General features: G+C 48.9%; 1 protein-coding gene across 4 annotated transcripts in view; it reads right to left on the bottom strand.

Annotated features, from left to right (window-relative positions):
• ARK2C (arkadia (RNF111) C-terminal like ring finger ubiquitin ligase 2C) overlaps window positions 1-23,234 on the bottom strand; it is an 83,561-nt gene that overhangs the window by 43,829 nt on the left and 16,498 nt on the right. The window contains exon 2 of one of the 4 annotated variants that reach the window (XM_080973625.1): window positions 6,261-6,335. The exons of the other annotated variants lie outside the window; for them this stretch is intronic. The gene's annotated coding sequence lies outside the window, so the exon portion shown is untranslated. The remainder of the gene's footprint in view (window positions 1-6,260; window positions 6,336-23,234) is intronic. 4 annotated transcript variants of the gene reach the window in all.

The raw sequence follows: 23,234 nt of genomic DNA, 5'->3' as shown, positions 1-23,234 counted from the left end.
AAGAGAAGACTCCCTGGAAAAGACCCTGATGTTGGGAAAGATGGAGGGCATAAGGAGAAGGGGACCACAGAGGACGAGATGGTTGGACAGTGTTCTCGAAGCTACCAGCATGAGTTTGACCAAACTGCGGGAGGCAGTGGAAGACAGGAGTGCCTGGCGTGCTCTGGTCCATGGGGTCACGAAGAGTCGGACACTACTAAACAACAACAACAACAACTTGTAGATGGAAGGAAGATTTGCACTGTCAGTCTGCTTTGTTTATTCACCGAGGATTGTGTCTGCTCTGTGGGTTTAATCTGTTTTATTGTTTTATTGATGTAGCCTCTTTCGTTGTGATCTCTGGCTGTTGTGAGGCAATTTATGAGTCCCTGTGAGACTGAAGAGCAGGTTGTTAAATAACTACAATAAAGGGAGAGACAGCTAAAATATTTGATGATCATTGGATTGCTCATCTTAAAAGGGGATCTTGGGTGAGGAAGACATGTCTCGTTGTCAGAGATGCCTTCTTGCACCCAAGATTGAGGGGGCCTCGCATGCAGTGTGCGTGCATGAAGTCATGCGCCCGATGCACATCACACATGTGTGACGTCATGCATGTGATGTGACATCATCTGGAGGAAGCCAAGTGCAAACCCCAGTGCTGCATGGCTTCAATGGCCGGTGGCTTCTCTCATGTGCTCAGGAGGAGCCCATGCCACACTTGGCTCTGCACTTAGCCTCCTCCGCCCCCTTACCATTGAGGGGGCCCAGTACCCTGGCAACAGATATTGAGGGGGCTCCACTGCCCTATAGAGTTTGCATGCCTGCTCCATGCCTCACAGAAGTTGGTGGTCAGGAGGGAGCTGGGGGGAAAACAGGAGATGGTTGTTGACTAAGAGGTAGCATTTGAGCACTGCAGTTAGTTAAGGCAAGGTAATGGTAAAGGTAGGGCGCGGGTGGCGCTGTGGTCTAAACCACTGAGCCTCTTGGGCTTGCCAACCATGATGTCTAGGGCTGGTGGTACTTGGAGACCAACAACTTCTGGAGAGCCTCACAGGTTACCCATCCCTATGTCATGGACTGGTTGGGCCCAGAAGAATGGTAGGAGAAACCGGGTGGGGAATCCCTAAGGACCAGGGGGTTGGTTGTGGGGTGACAGTGTGTAGTCAAATGGATAAGAGAGAGAAGACTGGGAGGAGATGTCAGAACAGGAAACAGGGCTTAGTAAGCGGGGGGTGGGGAGTCTGTGGCAGAGAGAAGTCTAGAATCAGAGACAGAAGCTGAAGAAGGATAGGAGGAATGCCAAGAGGCAGAGGTGAGTCAGGCTGGTGAAAAATCACAGGTTTCTCCCCTCTTGCTGCAAGATGTTTCCATCTGCCTGGTCTCCCAGAACCAGGAGTGCCATGAAGAGGGCAGAGCAGAAGTTAGCTTCACACAGGCATAGTCTCAGATTGCTTGGGGAGGGGGGAACTGTTTGCAGGAGATGAGATGCTGTCCTCATTAGGCCTGACACTCCTGTTCAGCTCCTGCTTTTGCTAATAAATAGTTAACTTCAACTTACACAGTGTGATTTGCTGCTGGCTCTCTCCTGTACTCTGTCTTATCTCCCTCTTCAAAGCAGCCGAGCATCCTTATATGATTGTGTCTACGCCATGGAGAGGGAGCCAATTGACCTCCAGTTGTTGTTGGACTCCAGCTCCCATCAGGCCCAGCTAGCACAGACAATGCTGAGGGAAGATAGGAGTTGTAGTCTAACAACACCTACAGGGCCATCCATGGGTTCTCCCTTCCTGGTCTAAACAGTTGGCTTCCTCCTGCAAGTTAATGACAAGTTTCGCTCAAAACTCAACAATACTGGTACTTTCCTTTCACAAAACTCAAGCAAGAATGCACTGCACTGAATGAAATGCTATGGTTTGCATTTTAGGGACGACTCTGTCCAAGGTCAATCATGATTTCTGTTTGGACTGTTCCAGTGGGCCATTTCCCTGCTTAGAGCTGCACTTCAGAACTCCTCTTTACCTGAGGGCTGTGCTAAAATGCATTAATGGTTTCAGCCCCAATTTAGATTCACTACTAGGACGTAGCTGGAGGGCAAAAACCTGCTCTCGATATTTTCTCAATAATAATAATAATAATAATAATAAGTGAAAAGCTCTCTGGCAAATTCCTTGGAGCTAGACTAGCTGAAGAGCAGCAGCCAGAGAGAGGAGATACTGAGCTCCCAAACCACAGAGGCATTTATCCGATGGAGCTAATCCGATTTTTATATTGCTGCACCATTTGTCGGAACTCGGCATTCAGTTTCTGGAGCCCTCCTCCTGCAATGGCTGGTGCTTAGTGGGGGAAAAAGCAAGATGTGATGGATAGGATGTGGCACCTTTGCACCAATGGAGATACTGCTTGGCAAGCAGCCCAAACATTTGCCCCGACATGACCCACTAGAATTCATAGATACAAGATGATGTGATGGTCTAAATGACTTTCGAAAAGGGTGAGCTATAGGGTAACCAGCCTCTTTGGGTACGGGGGGGGGGTATTTGGGCACCACCCTCATTCTCCCCCCCCCAATATCCCAGATTTCTCCCCCTTTTCCTCCAGCTACTAAATCTTTTATACTTTTCAAAGGTCAGATCTGCAGCTCGAGTGTCAATCTGAGCCTGAGTTGAAAGAGGAAGTGGGAAAGAAGGGCCTAAGGAAAAGTGGGACCTACAAGAAAAATGAGGAGATGGTAGGCAGCCCTACCTTGCGCAGCAAGTCCTCTCTTTGAATGGCCATCAGAGGAACAGTCCTCCTTAGAACAGTGGACTTTAACCTGGACTTGGTCCTTTAAACTGGACGTGCTTTGCACAGAGGACTTCTTAGAAGTGCTCTGTTCAAAGCAAGTCCAGTTTCAAGATAAAGAACCCCTAGAGGGGAGATTGAAGTTGTCCACCAACCAGGACAAACAGCTGGGCAGCAGACTGAGCAGACACACACAGGTCACCTGGCCTCAGTCCTGTCCCCTCTATGCTGACATGCACTGTACTTTTATTCAACTTAGAGCAATTTGTTCTAAATCCGTACCTAAGCATATAATGGTGGTTCTTGGCATCTGTCTGTCTCAAGAGAGAATGGCGTACACCTCGAGGGGTGAAGTCAAATTGTTGTGTTAGCAGCACCAAATGGACCTCCCTGGGGTGCAAACCCTGGGCAGTGTGTCTGTGGGTCCTGGGATGCCCGGACAACAAGACCCCACTGTTGGTGTTGCTGATGTGAGCCAAAGGAAAGCAGAGATAAAGTCTGGCACCAATGTGGCTGCAGGAATTGCCGGAAGAAGGCATACAAGGTGCCATCCGACCACCACTGCAGTCTGGATTTGTGTTGGCCCTTTCTTCTCCCAAAGATGTCCCACAAGACAGTGGATATGGACTTTTCCTTGGGGTTGTTAGAGTATAGTTCCGTTCCACCTTTAGAACAGGCATGTGGAGTTGTTGCATGTGACATGTCTGTTTACTTCCAGCACAGTCTGCTGGGAACTTCCGTTGTATATAGCTGTAATGAGTATGAGTTACTCGTGCGTAAACTGGTGCCTGTCTAGGCTAATTTGCCTTGTTAAACCTTTCTGACTGCACAGCCCTTTCTCATTGTGGCTGCCTCAGTCGCTGGCAGAATCCGTCAGTGGGCGTGTCTTGAACCTCTTCCAACATAAAAGTTGTTTGACACCCAGTCTCCTCCTCCTCTCACTGCGCGGGAGTCTTCTGCGCAGGGAGGGCGTGGGTAGCGGAGGACCTGTGCCCTCCTCACTGAGGTCCAGTGAAGAGTCCTGGAGCCCTCTCTCCGATTCCCCCATCTGCCCCCCTTTATCCCTGGTGTTGCGCTGATTTGCTTCCCCCTCTACTGAGCTGTTTCTCCCCCTGCTGCTGGGTCCTTCGCCAGCATCATCTAGGAGCCTCCCCTTCGCCTCTCGCTCCGATGTCAGTTCCCTGACAATAGCTTTTGCCTATTGCTGTTTGCTTGGACACGAAGGGAAGCAGACATGTTTTTCCTTTGTCCTGATGCTGAATAAATGCTTGTAAATAGGCTTACATATGCCTCTGTCCGCTACTTCTGTTGCAAAGAGTTCTTATCTCTGCTAGCTTGCGTGCTCAGTCTCTAAAGGTCTCTGAGCGCCACAACCCCAGAGTTGGCCACAACTGGACCTAATGGTCAGGGGTCCCTTTACCTTTACCTTTATACTGTATAAGCATATGCACATTTAATGCCTTTTTTTAAGAACTGCATTTCCACTGCTTTAAAGGGACCCCTACCATTAGGTCCAGTCGTGGCCGATTCTGGGGTTGCGGTGCTTATCTCGCTTTATTGGCTGAGGGAGCCGGCGTACAGCTTCCGGGTCATGTGGCCAGCATGACTAAGCCACTTCTGGTGAACCAGAGCAGCGCACGGAAACGCCATTTACCTTCCCGCCGGAGCGGATCTACTTGCACTTTGACATGCTTTCAAATTGCTTGGTTGGCAGGAGCAGGGACTGAGCAATGGGAGCTCACCCCGTCGCAGGGATTCGAACCGCCGACCTTCTGATTGGCAAGCCCTAGGCTCTGTGGTTTAACCCACAGCGCCACCCGCGTCCCTCTTCCTCTGCTTTAGGGCACCCTAACTTCTCACATTGCACCATGGCTGCAAGTCTAGTTGAGTAAGTGCTTTATTAAGCTCACAGCACATTCAACTTCCCACAGAGCTCTGGCTAGGGGAAGAGAAATGGAGATTGTGTGGGGGTCGCACAAGGACAGGCTTCCAAAGGTCAGTGTGTTAACTTCATGCACCAACATGGCTTTGAGCGGGGGGCGGGTCTCTGTGTCCTGGCAAGGAACAAGCCAGGTCTGATTTGCCTTTCACTTGTGTTATAAAACATAACTATGAAAAGTGTTTCTATCAGAATATCCCTTATGTGGCATTAAGGCCTGAGTCAATCGCAATCAACACAGCAAATGCCTTTGGAAGCTCAACACCAAATCTATTTGTACCAAGCATAGGCTGGGATCCAAAAGGACTTCCACTCATGTTGTTGTTGTTGTTGTTGTTGTTGTTGTTACTGTTAACGCAGAGCTATATGCACGTTCCAAGGATTTCATATCTCAGCAACCATTGCAATACTAGACCCTACAAGTGTCCCTATTTTCCAGGGACAGTCCTGGATTTACAGAAACCATTCCAGTATCTGATTTGATCCCAGAATGTCCCACTTTTCCTGAGGACATCCCTATTTTTATCAGAGAAATGTTGGAGGGTATGAAGTTATGCGGCCCCAGGGGCCCAGAGGAGAGAGTGAGAAGATCATGGTGTTTTGTTTTTTTCCTGGGATGAGGGGGACATGGCAGCCTTTGCTGGTGGACACCATTAAAATGTGGCAAAGGGGGCACGTTATCCTCCCCCCAAACACACCTAAAATGTCCTTCCTCATACCCTAAAGCTTTTTTCCACATTACAGTGAATACAGGTACAAGCTGCCTGTATATTTGCACAAGCATTTGTGTTAAAGAGTGTACCATTATTGATGTGTACAGTTCAACTTTTTGTATACACATGTACAGTGGTAGAAGAGTTTGGATTTGATATCCCGCTTTATCACTACCTGAAGGAGTCTCAAAGCGGCTAACAATCTCCTTTCCCTTCCTCCCCCACAACAAACACTCTGTGAGGTGAGTGAGGCTGAGAAACTTCAGAGAAGTGTGACTGGCCCAAGGTCACCCAGCAGCTGCATGTGGAGGAGCACGGAATCGAACCCGGTTCACCAGATTACGAGTCTATCGCTCTTAACCACTACACCACACAGAGGCCCATTCGCAACATGAAAAGCCCGCAACCTGAAGCGCCGTATCTGCACAGGTGCGCGGCACGATTTAGTGCTTCTGCGCATGCGCCAGCGGCGAAACCCGGAAGTAACCCGTTCCAGTACTTCCGGGTCGCCGCAGGACACAACCAGAATAAACGTATCATGAAGCAAACGTAACATGAGGTATGGCTGTACACAGATTGTACGCTCCCTGAACACTAAGTCTTACCATCTCTGTAGTTGTTATATTAGAGCTGTTTGGGGGCATTTGGGAACTTGAAGATGCCCCCTAACTGTACAGTTGAGTAATTTTAACACAGCCCCTGAGGGGCAAAGTAGTTGTTTTAGTTTAGTTTCTTTCTTCCTTTTTGTTCTGTTTCTTAGTGATTGCTAGTTATGCTCAGGCAAAAACCAAACCAGGCCTCATCTTGGGTGTAATTTTTCTAGAAAAAGGGGTGCCGCAACTCACCATGAATGCCTCCCTTGTTCTCTTATAATGGTGCCCACCTGAGAGGAACCGGAACAGAGTTCTGATGAGTTCTGGCTGAAAAAAAAGCCCTGGATATAATAAAGTTCTCAACCCCTGGTCCACTGAGTGTAGGGACACGGTTGGCACTGTGGTCTAAACCACTGAGCCTCTTGGGCTTGCTGATCAGAAGGCCAGCAATTCAAATCCACGCAACGGGGTGAGCTCCTGTTGCTCTGTCCCAGCTCCTGCCAACCTAGCAGTTCAAAGCACACCAGTGCAAGTAGATAAATAGGTACCACTGCAGCAGGAAGGTAAACGGCATTTCTGTGCACTCTGGTTTCCATCACGGTGTCCCGTTGCGCCAGAAGCAGTTTAGTCACGCTGGCCACATGACCCGGAAAGCTGCCATTTTTAATTTCCAAGAATGCCCTGGAATAATAATGCACTCAACACTCAGTAGGTAAAAAAAAGGGGGGGAAGGTAAAGGACCCCTGGATGGTTAAGTCCACTCAAAGGCGACTATGGGGTTGGGGTGCTCATCTCACTTTTCAGGCCGAGAGTGCCAGCGTTTGTCCACAGACAGCTTTCCAGCTCATGTAGCCAGCATGACTAAACCACTTCTGGTGCAATGGAACACCGGGACGGAAACCAGAGCACACGGAAACACTGTTTACCTTCCCACTGCAGCAGTACCTATTTATCTACTTGCACTGGTGTGCTTTCGAACTGCTAGGTTCACAGGAGCTGGGAAAGAGCAACAGGAGCTCACCCCGTCGCGGGGATTCAAACTGCTGACCTTCTGATCGGCAAGCCCAAGATGCTTAGTGGTTTAGACCACAGTGCCACCCACATCCTAGGTGCCTGTAGGGAGCTCACAAGCAGGACCCTCCTGGGGTTTCCAGCAACTGGTATTCAGAAGCATTGCTCCTTCCAGCTGTGGAGTCAGAGCAAAGGCATCGTGGGTTGTGGCTGTCTGATAGCCCTCTCATCCATGAATCTGTTGAATTTGTCTTTTGGGTGGGCTCCCCTCTCCAAATTTGGTTTGTATGGAAGTGAAAGCTGGACCATAAAGAAGGCTGATCACTGAAGAATTGATGCTTTTGAATTCTGGTGCTGGAGGAGACCCTTGAGAGTCCCATGGACTGCAAGAAGATCAAACCTCTCCATTCTGAAGGAAATCAGCCCTGAGTGCTCACTGGAAGGAGAGATCGCGAAGCTGAGGCTCCAGTACTTTGGCCACCTCATGAGAAGAGAAGACTCCCTGGAAAAGACCCTGATGTTGGGAAAGATGGAGGGCACAAGGAGAAGGGGATGACAGAGGACGAGATGGTTGGACAGTGTTTTCGACGCTACCAGCATGAGTTTGATCAAACTGCGGGAGGCAGTGGAAGACAGGTGTGCCTGGCGCGCTCTGGTCCATGGGGTCACGAAGAGTCAGACACAACTAAACGACTAAACAACAACAACAAGGTGGTGATGGAGGGTTCACATTGCCCCTCAACAACTAGCAGTGGACAGCAATGGCCACAGAGCATCCAGAAATCAAACTGTTGCTTCCACCGACAGTTTGTTGCAAACTTAAGAGCTTATTCCAGACTTTGCAGGAAGTTTTTAAATGGTAGGAGTAGAAGAGAAGACGCAGATCTGCCCAAGATCCCAAAAAGGGCTGACGCCAAGGGTGAATTAGAGTTCAGCTTCTCCAAAAAGACAGTAACGGGTAAGATAGATGATGGCCACATTGCACATTTATCGGCTCAGGTAAGGCAAGCTGCACCTTATCTTTCATTTTCAAATAGTTCTCAACGTTGCCTCTGACCTTATGATGGGACTGAATGAGGTCACCGTTCTAAAAAGGCTTGCAGATAAGCACAAGAGTTTCCAAGGGGCGGGGGGAAGAAGATCATGAAATGGCAGATTATGAGGATGCGCTGCTTCTATGACAACGTTGGCAAGAAGCAACATGGTCTTGCTATTTTGGGAAATCTCTGTTGTGTTAAACTAGATTTGTACCCCTAGACTTTTGGGGGGGCAACAAAAAATACACAATGGGTTGGTAGTGAGCATGAAACCCTGTTTCCAAAACGTTCTCTCCCTGGTGCAACTATATACAGTGGTACCTCGGGGGGTTAAGAACTTAATTCGTTCCGGAGGTCCGTTCTTAACCTGAAACTGTTCTTAACCCGAGGTAACACTTTAGCTAATGGGGCCTCCCGCTGCCACCGGAGCACGATTTCTGTTCTCATCCTGAAGCAACGTTCTTAACCCGAGGTACTATTTCTGGGTTAGTGGAGTCTGTAACCTGAAGCGTTTGTAACCTGAAGCGTCTGTAACCTGAGGTACCACTGTATCTGATACTAGGGGTTACTACAGCAGAGAGCTGTAGAAACCCCCTTCCATTGCAAATGGGACCTAAGGCTGAGAGATAAGTGGTTTGGCATAGGTTGTCAATTAAGTGGGTTCCCACAGCTCTCTGCTGTAGTAATCCCTTCTTTGGCAGCATTAAAAGGTAAAAGTAAAGGGACCCCTGACCATTAGGTCCAGTCGTGGACGACTCTGGGGTTGCAGTGCTCATCTTGCTTTATTGGCCGAGGGAGCCGGTGAATAGCTTCCGGGTCATGTGGCCAGCATGACCAAGCCGCTTCTGACGAACCAGAGCAGTGCACGGAAACACTGTTTACCTTCCCGCCGGAGCGGTACCTATTTATCTACTTGCACTGGCATGCTTTCGAACTGCTAGGTTGGCAGTAGCAGGGACTGAGCAACGGGAGCTCACCCCGTCGCGGGGATTCGAACCGCCGTCCTTCTGATTGGCAAGCCCTAGGCTCTGTGGTTTAACCCACAGCGCCACCCACGTCCCTTGGCAGCATTAGGCAAACCATTAATCTCCCGGTCTCAGCCCCCATCTGCAATACAGTGGTACCTCGGGTTACAGATGCTTCAGGTTACAGACTCCGCTAACCCAGAAATAGTACCTCGGGTTAAGAACTTTGCTTCAGGGTGAGAACAGAAATCGTGCTCCGGCGGCAGCGGGAGGCCCCATTAGCTAAAGTGGTGCTTCAGGTTAAGAACAGTTTCAGGTTAAGAACAGACCTCCAGAATGAACTAAGTTCTTAACCCAAGGTACCACTGAATGGGGATACTCAGCTCCCTAGGAGGGCTCCGGTGAACCTTACGGCCTAGCCCTAAGAGTGGTTAAATATATGACACGATGTCTATCCAAGTAAATATGCTTAGAATTGCAGCCTTACTGAGATAATGAAAGCTGAGTGATTTTGTGATTTGACCAGCATTAAACAAATGCTAAATATCATGATCATTGCTTGGTAGGTGGCTGTCTTCTCATTGTGCCCACAGAGACAGCAAGTATTTTTCCTAGGAATAATGGAGGCGTTCTAGGAAGGCTGCTGCAAAACCTTGCAATGCTATAGTTTGTATTCATAAGGAGCTAGTACAGCAACAGCAGCATAGGAGGAGACGGAGCTATCTTAACCTGGCTTGAAGCAATCAGTTCTCATTTGACGCCATTACGGTGTCCGGTGGACGCTCAGGTTGTGAACATGATCCGTGCGGGGTGCATGTTTGCAACCCGTAGTGGCGCATCTGCGCACACTTGGGTTGCGATTCAGCGCTTCTGTGCACGCGCAAAGCACAATTTAGCACTTCTGTGCATGCGCAACCACCGAAACCCGGAAGTAACCCGTTCCGGTACTTCCGGGTTTCGGTGGTCCATAACCCAAAAAAACGCAACCTGAAGCATCTGTAACCAGAGGTATGACTGTATTTTTATTAATAAAACTGCCACTACCGTTGTGCTGGAGAGCCTGCAATAGTATAGGTACAACATTTCACATGTGGGGGACACGTCGACATATAAAGCCCTTTTGGTAGAGGGTGTTACAGAAATAAGGTATGCTATGGGTCAACATGTGGAATGTGCCCCAAGTTTCAGAAATATTAACTATTTTTAAAGAAGCGCAATCCAATCTGACCTTTGTTATAAAGAACTAATTACTTTTCTTTTGGGAGCAGCACACCTACTGGAGATTGGTACAGAACTGGAAAGGATTGGAACATCTGTGTATGTCTCATTGGAAACGGAATGTATGGTCTATTGCTGTATCAGAAAAATGAACAAAGTTACGTGCACCGAATAATACAAATGATTTTGTAGAAATATGGCATCCTTACTTGCCTGGAAGGAGGATGGAGAGCTCTGTGTGCAAAAGCAACCAGGCAGAATTTGCAATTCATTGCTCCACCCATTTGCACCTCTGGCCCTACCCACCATTTGCTTATGGCCCCCAGACAGTTTTCCAGAAGTGAATGTGGCCCTTCGGCTCCCACCCTTACTCAGCATCTGCTAGGGCTCCATCTCCTAACCCTACCCATCAGCCGGAATTTTTATAATCAAAATGTTGGCTACCGTGCCTCTGAAATCCCGAGTCCAGGCCTACCCTGAGAGCTCTTGCCTTTCGTTTTCCCTCTCATCATTATATGTCATTATATGTCACATTTTCTCCGTATTGCTCCTCAGCAAAGAAACCCATTTCTTATCTCAGCCTCTCTGGAGATTTGTGGGATATTGCAGAGAACAGTTGTACAAGATAACAAAGCTGATTCCTTCGCCTCGTGTAGCTATGGGACTGACACTTTTATAGCATTTTGCTGCTCTGTATTAACTCTGCTGCCATCGCGGTGTCACTCACGGCCACGTCCGTGGACACTCTGAGCTTACCGATAAATAAGTAAATCAGAATTTTGCACCAAGCTGGGAGACCCAAATTCTGCACCACACAAAGCTAAATTCTACTTCCTGTATATATTATGCAAATGGAACATATCTTAGCCTATTGCTTGAGGTCTTAAAACTGATCCACATTCCTTCATGGAGAACCTTCTGGGGCCATATTCCAGGGGTGGACAGAGGCAGAGGTCAGAGGAGCAGAAAATGAGATTCTTACCTTTGTACCTTGCAAAAGCCAGAGGTTTCTGCACAGGTACATCACTCCATCCAGGCAAGCAAGCAGTAGTCTGACAGTCATCATCCCCCGTCCCCCGTCCCCCACACACTGGTGCACACATAGGCTCTGAATCTGCTCCAGAGGTTTGGAGGAATCCTCAAAACAGATTTAGGGGCACACAGAGGGAAGAGAATGCAGAAGTCCTGTTTGTGCAGGTGGGAAGCCTTTCACCATGGTGCACCTGCAGCAGCAAAACCGGACACCTTCATCTGCCCCAGCTGCAACAAACCATGTCTCTCCTGTATCTCTCCTATGGTTTGACTCCATCCCCAAAGGTACACTCCTCCATTGTCTCCTGAGACAGACCAATGCCAACAATGTTGATTGAAACCCTATGTTGTGTTCTTTATGTTGTAACTCACCCTGGGACCATAGGGGGGAGGGAGGGAAGGAAGAGGAGAAGAAGAAGAAGAAGAAGAAGAAGAAGAAGAAGAAGAAGAAGAAGAAGACACCCAAACACAGTGGTACCTCGGTTTAAGTACTTAATTCGTTCCGGAGGTCCATTCTTAACCTGAAACTGTTCTTAACCTGAAGCACCACTTTAGCTAATGGGGCCTCCTGCTGCTGCCGCGCAATTTCTGTTCTCATCCTGAAGCAAAGTTCTTAACCCAAGGTACTATTTCTGGGTTAGCGGAGTCTGTAACCTGAAGCGTATGCAACCTGAAGCGTATGTAACCCAAGGTACCACTGTAAATCTAGGAGCACCCATATTTATGTAATCACATTTTTTGTATAGAACAGAGGGCATTTGTGGGGATGAGGGTTAATGTTAACATCACAAGCAGCATGTAGATGGGGGCCAGATTATTCTACACTCCCCCCAACCTTACCTCCCCACACTCTACCCCCCATGACCCATATCTTCCAGTACATAGCAACCAGCTTAGCAGAGACTATGGGATGTAAGGCAGGGCTGAGGAGTCCATGGCCCTTTAGATGTCGCTTGCTTAGTATTCCCATCACTCCTGACTTTTGGTCATGCTAGTTGAGGCTGATGGAGAGGCCCATAGCATCTGGAGACTTCCCCTTTCTTGGAGTTCTGTGGGGAGGGGAGATGAAATCAGACCTCACCGCTCTGCTTCACATGTGGACACGGCAGGTTCTTAATTAAGCAAAGATGGCGGCACCATCACTTCAAGCTTGCACCGTAAACTACTCCGTGAGCCAACTGAACCACAGATTTTGCACTGGGTTCCATCCTGGGTGGAATTTGGTGGTGATGCTCGAAAAATTACCAGAGGGGCTTCATGAAGTTAGCAAACGGCTGTGAATTTGCTGATTCCCAGAATAGACACCGTGTGTGAGAGTGAGTGTGTTTTAATGTTTCTTGTGGGGGGAAACAATTAAAATCACCGCTGTCTCTGGAGCTGTCGGAGAGCTATAAACGTCTCCCAATGCAACCGTTCCTCCTCATGTTGAATAAAATTTTGCCCTGTTAAAGGAATTTATTGGGGCCTACTCATGCACTAAAGCAGCGTACTCGGGAACTGGGATTCAGTATTTACCAGCATTATAAAAAGGAGAAGTGAATGGAAGGGCGGTTTAGCCAGGGAGCAAGCGAAGAGGCAGCTTCATTCAGCCATCAATTTAGAAGCGAGTGATTCATCATACTGCAGACTTTGCAGAAAAAGATAACGCCATTCATGATTAAGCGCCGCTTTGATTTCCTGCTAAGTAGATGCAGCGATCATCATCGCACATTCCTCCACCAGATCTGGCAAGGCGTCTTTTGGCGTGGCGTGAGAGCCCTCCCAAGAGCCAAATTTGTGAACCCCTCCACCCGGCCAGCCAGCAGCCACAGCAAACACAGCCTTGAAACCCATTCTGAAGCCAAGAGACACCACTGTCTTGCCAGGAATCCTTGGAAGGGGTGACTAAGGAAGGCTTATTAAAAAGGAATTAATGGACGGGTTTAAGAGGCGCTTATTAAAGGCTGAGATTTAATGTGGATTTAACAATAGGGGAAAGGGGGGGCAGTAAAGAAGGTGCAAGGCAAAGGCTTTTTGAAAAGGTCTGAGTGTGGGTCACAACAGTTTAAAACTACAAGATTGAAATTGTAAGGACATAAGGCCTCCTCATGGGACTGAAACTGCCTTGGTCGCATTGGTCAATGATCTCCAGCTGGCTAGGGACAAAGGTGACAGCTGCTTCCTAGTTCTGCTGGATCTCTCAGCGGTGTTTGATACCATTGACCATAACATCCTTCTGGACCGTCTAGAGGGACTGGGAGCTGGGGGCACTGTCATACAGTGGTTCTGCTCCTTCCTCCTGGGCCGCGTTCAGAAAGTGGTGGTGGGAGATGAGTGTTCAGACCCCTTATTATATAAGCATAGAGGACAGTGGCCAAGTCATCTCTGTTCAACAGGGGCTGTCAAGCTGGACTTGGGAAAAGGAACTCCTAGCCATGAAATCACCTGAGCCTCCAATGACAGTGTCAAATCCAGGAGCACCCCCAAACTGCAGATATGCTCCTTCCAGGGGATAATAACCTTTCCACCTCTCTCAGACCCAAGAAACTGGAGACATGGCATGCTGGATGTTCTAGGCCAGGGATGCCCAACCGGTCAACCGCAATCGACTGATTGATCCCTGGGAGGTTTGGGTCTATCACAGGTTCTTTTTCCTTTGCGGGGGGAAAAGAGGATACAGCCCCACCCCCTCACACCATTCTCCATTTGCACCTGATTGCTAGAACGGAAGATGGAGTTTTCGCTGTGAGGCTATTTGTTTCCTGCTCAATCTTTTGTTGAGCGACTTTTTCCTTTTCCCTCTAATGAAAGCTCAACATTGTTGAGGTTCCCCTCTAAAAAAAGGTCAACAGCTTTGACTTTTCTCCCTAAGGAAAGCTGAACAACTTTGACCTGAACTCCCCCCAAAAAAGGTAAAAATACCCCCCTAAAAAAAGGCACGACGACTTTGACCCGAACTCCCAAAAAAGGGGTAGATCACTGCCAGTTTTTTATTCTGTGAGTAGATCGCTGTCTCTTAGGAGTTGGACGTCCCTGCTCTAGGCCAAAAGTAGGAAAGCAGATCCCATTAGAAAGGTGGGTTCTTATCTCCCCTACCCCGCAGGCCATGTTTGAGAGGTGGGTGTGGCCACCCGCCTGCCAATCACCTGACATCATTGCAACACCCGCAGCACTATGCAAAAATGGGTCACCTGGCGTCACATGGGTGGACCCCATTCATGCTGATTGCTAACTGTGGTGGTGGGACAAGAGTTCATAGAGATGTGGAAGACCTAGCCCGTTCCTAATTTGTGCTCTCTTATGCCATTTTTGTGATACAGATCTCCAATCCTCGCCCACAAAACATATGCACAGAAATGCATGCGCTACAAGAGAGAGAACATGAAATGCACGCGTTAATGGAATATGTGTTGCATTAAGGGGAACGGCTTGCAAAAATGTGCACACTGGGCAAGATTTCATGCGGGAACTATTGAGAGAAATGCATATTAAATTGCTGGTAAGCTTCCCCAAAAATAAATCGTAGTGTGGAAATGTGGTGAAAAAGGTTGAAAAAGAATGAGACACTGAGACTGACCACCCTCAGCTCATTGCATCCTCCGTTCTGCTATTTCAGCACTGCCTCCAGGTGAACGCTTGATTCCCATCGTCCCCTTCTTATGGACGGTGAGTACTACAGCTCAGATTCCCTTACAAATCTGTGGCAATTAAATGCATCCCGTGGGCTTTCTGTGCTACCTTATTTAGCCTTTAACCGCTATGCACAATTCAAAGGAGGAGGAGGAAGAGGAGGACAAGAAAGAGAACCCTCCAAGCCACCAGCAGAACAAACACTCCAGGGCTGTGTGCACTTGAAATAATATCATCACTCCCGCGGAGTTTCCCAGTCCTTCAGATGAAAGAGCGCAAAGGCAGATGCTGCCTGTTGTTTCATCAGAGTTAATGATCCACAGAGGAAGTCATCGGGAGTTAACGAAGATGTCGCCGGAAAGGCGACCGTGCCGTGACTCTGCCCAGAATGAAGGCGAACCAGGACCGATATCTAACAAGGATGGCTCCAGCCGCTGACATCATTGCACAAAGGCTCTGGCAGGGCGCCCACCACCAGCCCCAAGAGCACTAGACATTTTGCAGGCTGAGGACAGGATGATGCCCTCCATCCCTTCCCACCAGTGCCCTGTTTCCCACTGCGACTGAAGACAGAAGGCTAGCATAGCGGCTGTACGGCCGATTGTGTGATGAGACACACAGCTCTGTCCTCTGAACAGCTCACTATGGATCTCCACAACCTGCCACCTGAGGCAACCGCCTCACTCTGCCCAATGGTAGGGCAGCCCCTACTGCTATTCTTTTCTCCTTGCTGCCAATGACTGCTCACCTGCTGCATCCAAAGAGATGAAGGACCAAAGCTGAGCACATGCTCGGCGTAGGCAATATTGAGCTACATAGACCAATGGCTTAACTCGGAGTAAGGCAGTGTCTTGAGTTCCTAAGCGTTGCAGGAGGAGCGACAGACTACATAAGCTCTCTCTGACCCTCCCATTGTTTCTCAAACTTGGATCTCCAGCTGTTGTTAGACTGCAATGCCCAGCATCCCTAGCTAGCAGGATAAATGGTCAGGAATGACGGGAATTGTAGTCCAACACCAGTTGGGAGACCCGAGTTTGAGAAACGCTGGGCAGTGGTGCACATTGGGCACAGGGCCACAGGGCAAATGGACGGACAGCAGCAATAGCAATGAGAACGAGATGGTTCTACTCAGGGGTAGGAGGCCCCCGTCTTGCCCAAGTGCTCTCCAAAACCTGGCACCAAGACTTCCAAGGGTTCCCAGTACGTTTCCGAGCACAATTCAAAGTGTTGGTCCTGACCTTTAAAGCCCTAAATGGCCTCGGCCCAGTATACCTGAAGGAGTGTCTCCAACCCCATCGTTCTGCCCGGACACTGAGGTCCAGCACCAGTTCCCTCACTGCAGGAAGTGAGGTTACAGGGGACCAGGCAGAGGGCCTTCTCGGTGGTGGCACCCGCTCTGTGGAACACCCTCCCATCCGACGTCAAGGAAATAACTCATCACAGTCATACCTCATGTTACGTTTGCTTCATGTACATTTTTTCAGGTTGCGTCCCGCAGCGACCCGGAAGTATCGGAAAGGGTTACTTCTGGGTTTCGCCGCTCGCGCATGCGCACTAGCACTAAATCACGCTTTGCACATGCACAGATACGGCGCTTCAGGTTGCGGGCTTTTCACATTGCGAATGGGCCTCCGGAATGGATCCCGTTCGCAACCAGAGGTACCACTGTAGTAGAAGACATCTGAAGGCAGCCCTGTTTAGGGATTTTTTAAATGTATGATGTTTTATTGTATTTCAAATATTTTGTTGGAAGCCGCCTAGAGTGGCTGGGGAGACCCAGCCTGATGGGTGGAGTACATTATTATTATTATTATTATTATTATTATTTTGCATTTTTGCACAAGTTACTTGGGAGGAGAACTGTGTTGAAAAATTCCAAGGAGCGTAAATGTTGAATCATAGAATTGTAGAATTGGAAGGGTCCCAAGCATAGCTGTCAACTTTTCCCTTGTCTTGCGAGGAATCCTATTCGGAATAAGGGAATTTCCCTTTAAAAAAGGGAAACGTTGACAGCTATGGTCCCAAGTGTCATCTAGTCCAACTCCCTGCAATGTAGGAATCTCACCTAAAGCATCAGTTCATGTATTGTTTGGGAAACTGCAGATTCAGCAAGTCTGCCTTTAAATGAGAACTGAGTTGGATTTCTCCCTCCATATCCCGTCTCTGGTGGGGTCCTAGCAGAACCAGAAGACAAAATGAAATCTTACATGCACTCTCTCTCTCTCTCTCTCTCTCTCTCTCACACACACACACACACACACACACACTGTGCATTCACACAACAAATGCAAGGCTTGCTGTAAAGCAGATCCCCTGCTTGGGATGCAAAAGAAGGAACAGGATTTAACCCCTCTCCCTTTCCCCCTCCCAGCTGGTCTCTTTGAAAAAAAGTGACACAATATCTGCCTAAACTTGAAACAGGGGCATTTTTTTTCCAATGCTTGCCATTTGAAGGCGGTCATGGCATGCAAATATAAATATCCATTTTTATTTCTATTTTTGCAAAGGGTGACTTAAAGTTTGCCAGGCTCGTCAGGACCTGAGAAGGTGGAACTTGCAAAACTAGGCTGAGAAGTAGCGACTTGCCTGGGGTCACTCAGGGTAGGGATTCAAACTCAGGACCTTGGTTCAAACTCTCTAGCCACCACTCCAGCCCAGAAGCTGCTGCCTCAGGTCTGCATGTGGCAAATGCAGCCTGGTGCACAAAGACACCCCACATTCAGCCTGGAAAGTTCAACCCAGGAAAGGAGAGAGGTTCTTTTTTCAAAAGCACAGTACTGAGAGAATCCAGGGTGTTAGATCTTGCAGAAGAAAGCAGTTTGTCAAAATCTATCCACCCCGAAACAGATGCCTGCTGACAGAGCTCATCAAACCAGCAGCACATATGAGTGACTCTACAAACAGCCTCTCCACTGGCATATCTAGTGAACCCCATCCCCACAGAGTTGACAGATCTTATTGCAGAAGGTGCTCACTCCCAGAGCCTCCTCCCACTCTCTCTTCCCTAAAAGCCTTTGCAAGAGCTCAGCTCCTTTGAGTCTCCTTGAGGCCGTCTCCAGACTTCTTTTTCAATCATGCTTCCATCATGATTTGCTCTCACGATGCTATCGGGCCAGTTATACACGACGGCATTTTCAATACTCTCTCTGTATGTGCTTGCAAACATTCTTGGGAAGTTCTACTGCTTTTGGCCATGATCTGTGCACGCCATGGGGTTTCTGCAAAAACCCTGGAACTTTTTATGTTTGTTTTCAATTTGCGCTTTTAATACACTACTATGCCTTCCAAGATGAGGGACGCAGATGGCACTGTGGGTTAAACCACAGAGCCTAGGGCTTGCCGATCAGAAGGTCAGCGGTTCGAATCCCTGCGACGGGGTGAGCTCCCGTTGCTCAGTCCCAGCTCCTGCCAACCTAGCAGTTCGAAAGCACGTCAAAGTGCAAGTAGATTAATAGGTACCGCTCCGGCAGGAAGGTAAACGGTGTTTCCGTGCGCTGCTCTGGTTCGCCAGAGGCAGCTCAGTCATGCTGGCCACATGACCTGGAAGCTGTCTGCGAACAAACGCCAGCTCCCTCGGCCTATAGAGCGAGATGAGCGCCGCAACCCCAGATTCGTCCGCGACTGGACCTAACGGTCAGGGGTACCTTTACCTTTTTATGCCTTCCAAGTGCCCCTATTTTCCAGCGATAGTCCTGGAATTACAAAAACCATCACAGCTTCTTATTTGATCCTGGAATGTCCCTGTTTTCCCCACCAGCCTCTCTGCTGCCAAACATTGGAGGGAAGATGAGCTGGGGTTTGTACTGAGTAGTGATGACTGGGGGCAGCTGCAAAGGAGCATCCCGCTGCCTCTCTGTGGCTAATTCTGCCAGCCTCCTTCCTTGGGCAGATTATAGAGGCTGCTGGAGTATGGAAGAGGAAGAGAGGATACAGTTGGCTCTGTGTGACGCAGAAGGTCTGAGGGGCAGGCAGAGGGCAGGGCTGCCCTAGATGGGAAGAAAGAGGGAGACCAGAGCAGACTGAAGTGCAAGGAACCTTGATTTCTCTTCTTTTTAAAGTGTTTTGTGCATCCACGTCTACGTGGGGTTACCTTTGAAGGTGACCCGGAAACTACAACTAATCCAGAATGCGGCAGCTAGATTGGTGACTGGGCGCAGCCGCCAAGACCACATAACACCACTCTTGAAAGACCTACATTGGCTCCCAGTACGTTTCTGAGCACCATTCAAAGTGTTGATGTTGACCTTTAAAGCCCTAAACGGCCTCATCCCAGTATACCTGAAGGAGCGTCTCCACCCCCATCGTTCTGCCCAGACACTGAGGTCCAGCTCCAAGGGCCTTCTGGTGGTTCCCTCACTGTGAGAAGCCAAGTTACAGGGAACCAGGCAGAGGGCCTTCTCGGTAGTGGCACCTGCCCTGTGGAACGCCCTCCCACCAGATGTCAAAGAGAAGAACAACTACCAGACTTCTAGAAGACATCTGAAGGCAGCCCTCTTCAGGGAAGCTTTTAATGTTTTACAGACTACTGTATTTTAATACTTTGTTGGAAGCCGCCCAAAGTGGCTGGGGAAACCCAGCCAGATGGGCGGGGTATAAATAAATTATTATTATTATTATTATTATTATTATTATTATTATTATTATGTTTGTGGGGATCCCGTAATGTGGAAACAGGAGAAATGGAGAAGATAGGCTTACTGCCCAATATAAATGCACTGTTAATGTGTTCATCGCTGCATCCTTTCAGCAATAAAAGTGTAGCCTGTTTGGGCCCCTAGTCATTGTCTGCTGAGGAGACTGCATGTTGTGTTTTGCCAGTCAAAAACCGCTTTCCACAAGATTTCTCAAGACAGGTGTGTAAAAGGATTGCAGCCCCAGGTCCATCCTTCTCACTCCCCATAGCAGAGACAGCTTAAAAGCCTTTACTCAGTGGCACCTGGTATCCATTGCCTATGGTTGGGCAGGAGGCAAGGAGACCAACAGTAGGGGGCGCCAGAGAAAGGAGGCAGGAGGATGAGGAGGGCACTTTCCCAAAGTCTCCATGCTCTAGCCTACAGCCCACCTTGAATGGTATCAGGACAGTTATACGTGATCCCGTATGCTGAATGCTGCTTGCAAAAGTTTTTTTGGAGGGGGTGGGGATGGACAAGAGTGTCCCTCCAGATGACATAATGCAATAACATTGGGGATGCATAGCGGAATAACGAATAAAGCAGAATGATGTATAGGATTGCTTCAATGACATGTTGCTGAGCATATTCACGGGGAAAGGCACTATTCTGTGATGATACAGATTGTATATATTCAGGGGGTTGCACCAAATGACCTTTGGGGTCCCTTCCAACTCTACAATTCTACGATCCAGCCCTCATTTGCATCCCTGCCACCCTGGGCTGTGAAAAGAATCAGGGATTAAATTGCCCTGAAGTGCCAAGAGCTCAGTATCCAACTCTCACCTGGCAAGCATGACTAATGGTGGAAGATGGTTAATGCTCAGAGAAGGACCATTGCTCATTGGTACAGCATCTGCCTTGCTCCCAGGACGTTTCCGTGTTCAAAGTGTTGGTGCTGACCTTTAAAGCCCTAAACGGCCTCGGCCCAGTATACCTGAAGGAGCATCTCCACCCCCGCTCCGAGGGCCTTCTGGCAGTTCCCTCCCTGCGAGAAGTGAGGTTACAGGGAAGCAGGCAGAGGGCCTTCTTGGTAGTGGCACCCGCTCTATGGAATGCCCTCCCAACTATCTGACTTTTAGAATTAAAAATATTCCTTCCAGTAGCACCTTAGAGACCAACTAAGTTTGTTATTGGTATGAGCTTCCATGGGCATGCACACTTCTTCAGATACTTCAGATACTTCTTGCATGCACACGAAAGCTCATACCAATAACAAACTTAGTTGGTCTCTAAGGTGTTACTGGAAGGATTTTTTTTATTTTGTTTCGACTACGGCAGACCAACACGGCTACCTACCTGTGACTTTTAGAAGACATCTGAAGGCAGCCCTGTTTAGGGAGGTTTTTGATGTTTGATGCTTTGTCGTGTTTTTAATATTCTGTTGGGAGCCACTCAGAGTGGCTGGGATAACCCAGCCAGATGGGCAGGGTGATAATAATAATAATAATAATAATAATAATAATAATAATAATATTTCTTTATTTATACCCCACCCTCCCCAGCCAAGGCCAGGCTCAGAGCGGCTTACAAGCAATAATAAAAACAAGATGAATGATTACAACTTTAAAACAAAAATAAAATACAACATTAAAATAATGGAACATCAAAATATTAAAATGTAGCCTCATCGCAGGAGGAGAAGGAAAAGAAAAAAGAAAGAGAGGGAAAGAGGGAATCAAATTGGCTCCAAGCCAAAGGCCAGGTGGAACAACTCTGTCTTACAGGCCCTGCGGAAAGAAATCAGATCCTGCAGGGCCCTGGTCTCATGAGGCAGAGCGTTCCACCAGACCGGAGCCAGAGTTGAAAAGGCCCTGGCTTTGGTTGAAGCTAATCTAACTTCCTTAGGACCTGGGACCACTAGGGTGTTGCTATTTATGGACCTTGAGGCTCTCCGTGGGGCATACCGGGAGAGGCAATCCCGTAGGTATGAGGGTCCTAGGCTGTGAAGGGCTTTAAAGGTCAAAACCAGCACCTTAAATCTGACCCTGTACTCCACCGGGAGCCAGTGCAGCTGGAAAAGCACTGGGTGAATATGCTCCCATGGCAGAGACCCCGTGAGGAGCCTCGCTGCAGCATTCTGCACCCGCTGGAGTTTCTGGGACAGCTTCAAGGGCAGCCCCGCGTAGAGCAAATTACAGTAGTCAAGCCCGGAGATGACCGTCGCATGGATCACTATGGCCAGGTCGGGGCGGGAAAGGTAAGAGACCAACTATTATTATTATGATTATTATGTCTCTGGTTCAGTCCCTGGCAGAGAGAAACCCTGAAGAGATGCTGCTGTCATCCACTGTGGACAATAATCCACTGTGGACACGAAGCATTTTGCCATTTTGAAACGGAGCGCCGTCGCGCAAGGGCGGCGTTGAAGAGCCAACGCCCGTCCTCCACAAAAGAATTTAATGCTAGTCGTTTGCCATACTGTGGAAGGAGGCGCACAAGATGGTTCTAGGAAGATTCAGGCAGAGATTATGGCATGTTGCATGTGCTGGAAACCAGAACGTCTGAAGGTGAGCCTTGCCGAACTCCCGGCGGTCCCTTTCCCACGAAATCGTTCTGCCCCGCCCGCCCCAAAAGTAATCTAAAACAGAAGGCGTAAAGGGAGAGAGGAGATGGCGACGATCGTAACAGGTTGATTCTAAGCACATTTACTTACAAATAAGCCCCATTGGTTTTAATGGAATTTGTTAAACGCTATAAAAAGATATGGAGGATTGCTGTCTCGAAGCCAACGCAGAGACGCAATTGGAATAATAAAGATGGCTTTGCCGGTGAGACTGAGGTGCCGCTAGGCTAGCAGGTTGTCTTGTTCCAACAGCAGCCGGCCAGATGGCTCCAGAAGCTTACAAGAAGGGCACTGCCCCGGGGCACCAGAGATGTGCTTCTGTAGCCTGACTGCGGGGCAGTGGAGAGGGGCAGAGGACATGTCTTTCGGGTTTTTGTTTCCAGAACGGAAGTGATGGCCAGTGGAGCAAGCCAATTGGGTGCCAGACGCAGCGCACATGCCCTGTGCCCAAGGACAGGGCCAGACAGGGCAGGAGTCTGCCTACCTCCTCCCACTCAGCCGCCCTACAGCTGAGGGGGAGGCAGCGGGCAGACCATTTGGGGCAGCGTAGAGCCTGCAGGCGCCCAAGCCACCGTGTCACTCCCAGGAGAGACCTGTAGCTCGGGCACTCTGCAGGCCCCACGGTGAGTGCTGCCTGTCATTTTGTCACCCCCCTCAGTGGTGACACCCACGGCGGACCGCACCCCCCTTCCTCTGCCCCTGGTGATGGCCCCACTGCCAGAGCAGCATACATGGATGTGGGGAGCCCCTTTACCCCAATAACAATTATTTATCGCTTTTATAACTCACTTTTTCCTCCTCCAAGGACACCTAAAAACTTTTTTTTTTTTTTAAGAGTAGAGGTAAAGGTAAAGGGACCCCTGACCATTAGGTCCAGTCGTGGCTGACACTGGGGTTGCGGCGCTCATCTTGCTTTATTGACCGAGGAAGCCGGCGTACAGCTTCCGGGTCATGTGGCCAGCATGACTAAGCCGCTTTTGGCAAACCAGAGCAGCGCACAGAAACGCTGTTTACCTTCCCGCCGGAGTGGTACCTATTTATCTACTTGCACTTTGACATGCTTTCGAACTGCTAGGTTGGCAGGAGCAGGGACTGAGCAAAGGGAGCTCAACCCATCG

Source organism: Podarcis pityusensis, assembly GCF_964106645.2.
Source record: "Podarcis pityusensis genome assembly, chromosome: 11".
Lineage (NCBI taxonomy): Eukaryota > Metazoa > Chordata > Lepidosauria > Squamata > Lacertidae > Podarcis > Podarcis pityusensis.
Note: the sequence above shows the minus strand (reverse complement) of the source record. Positions and strands in the feature narration are given on the sequence as shown.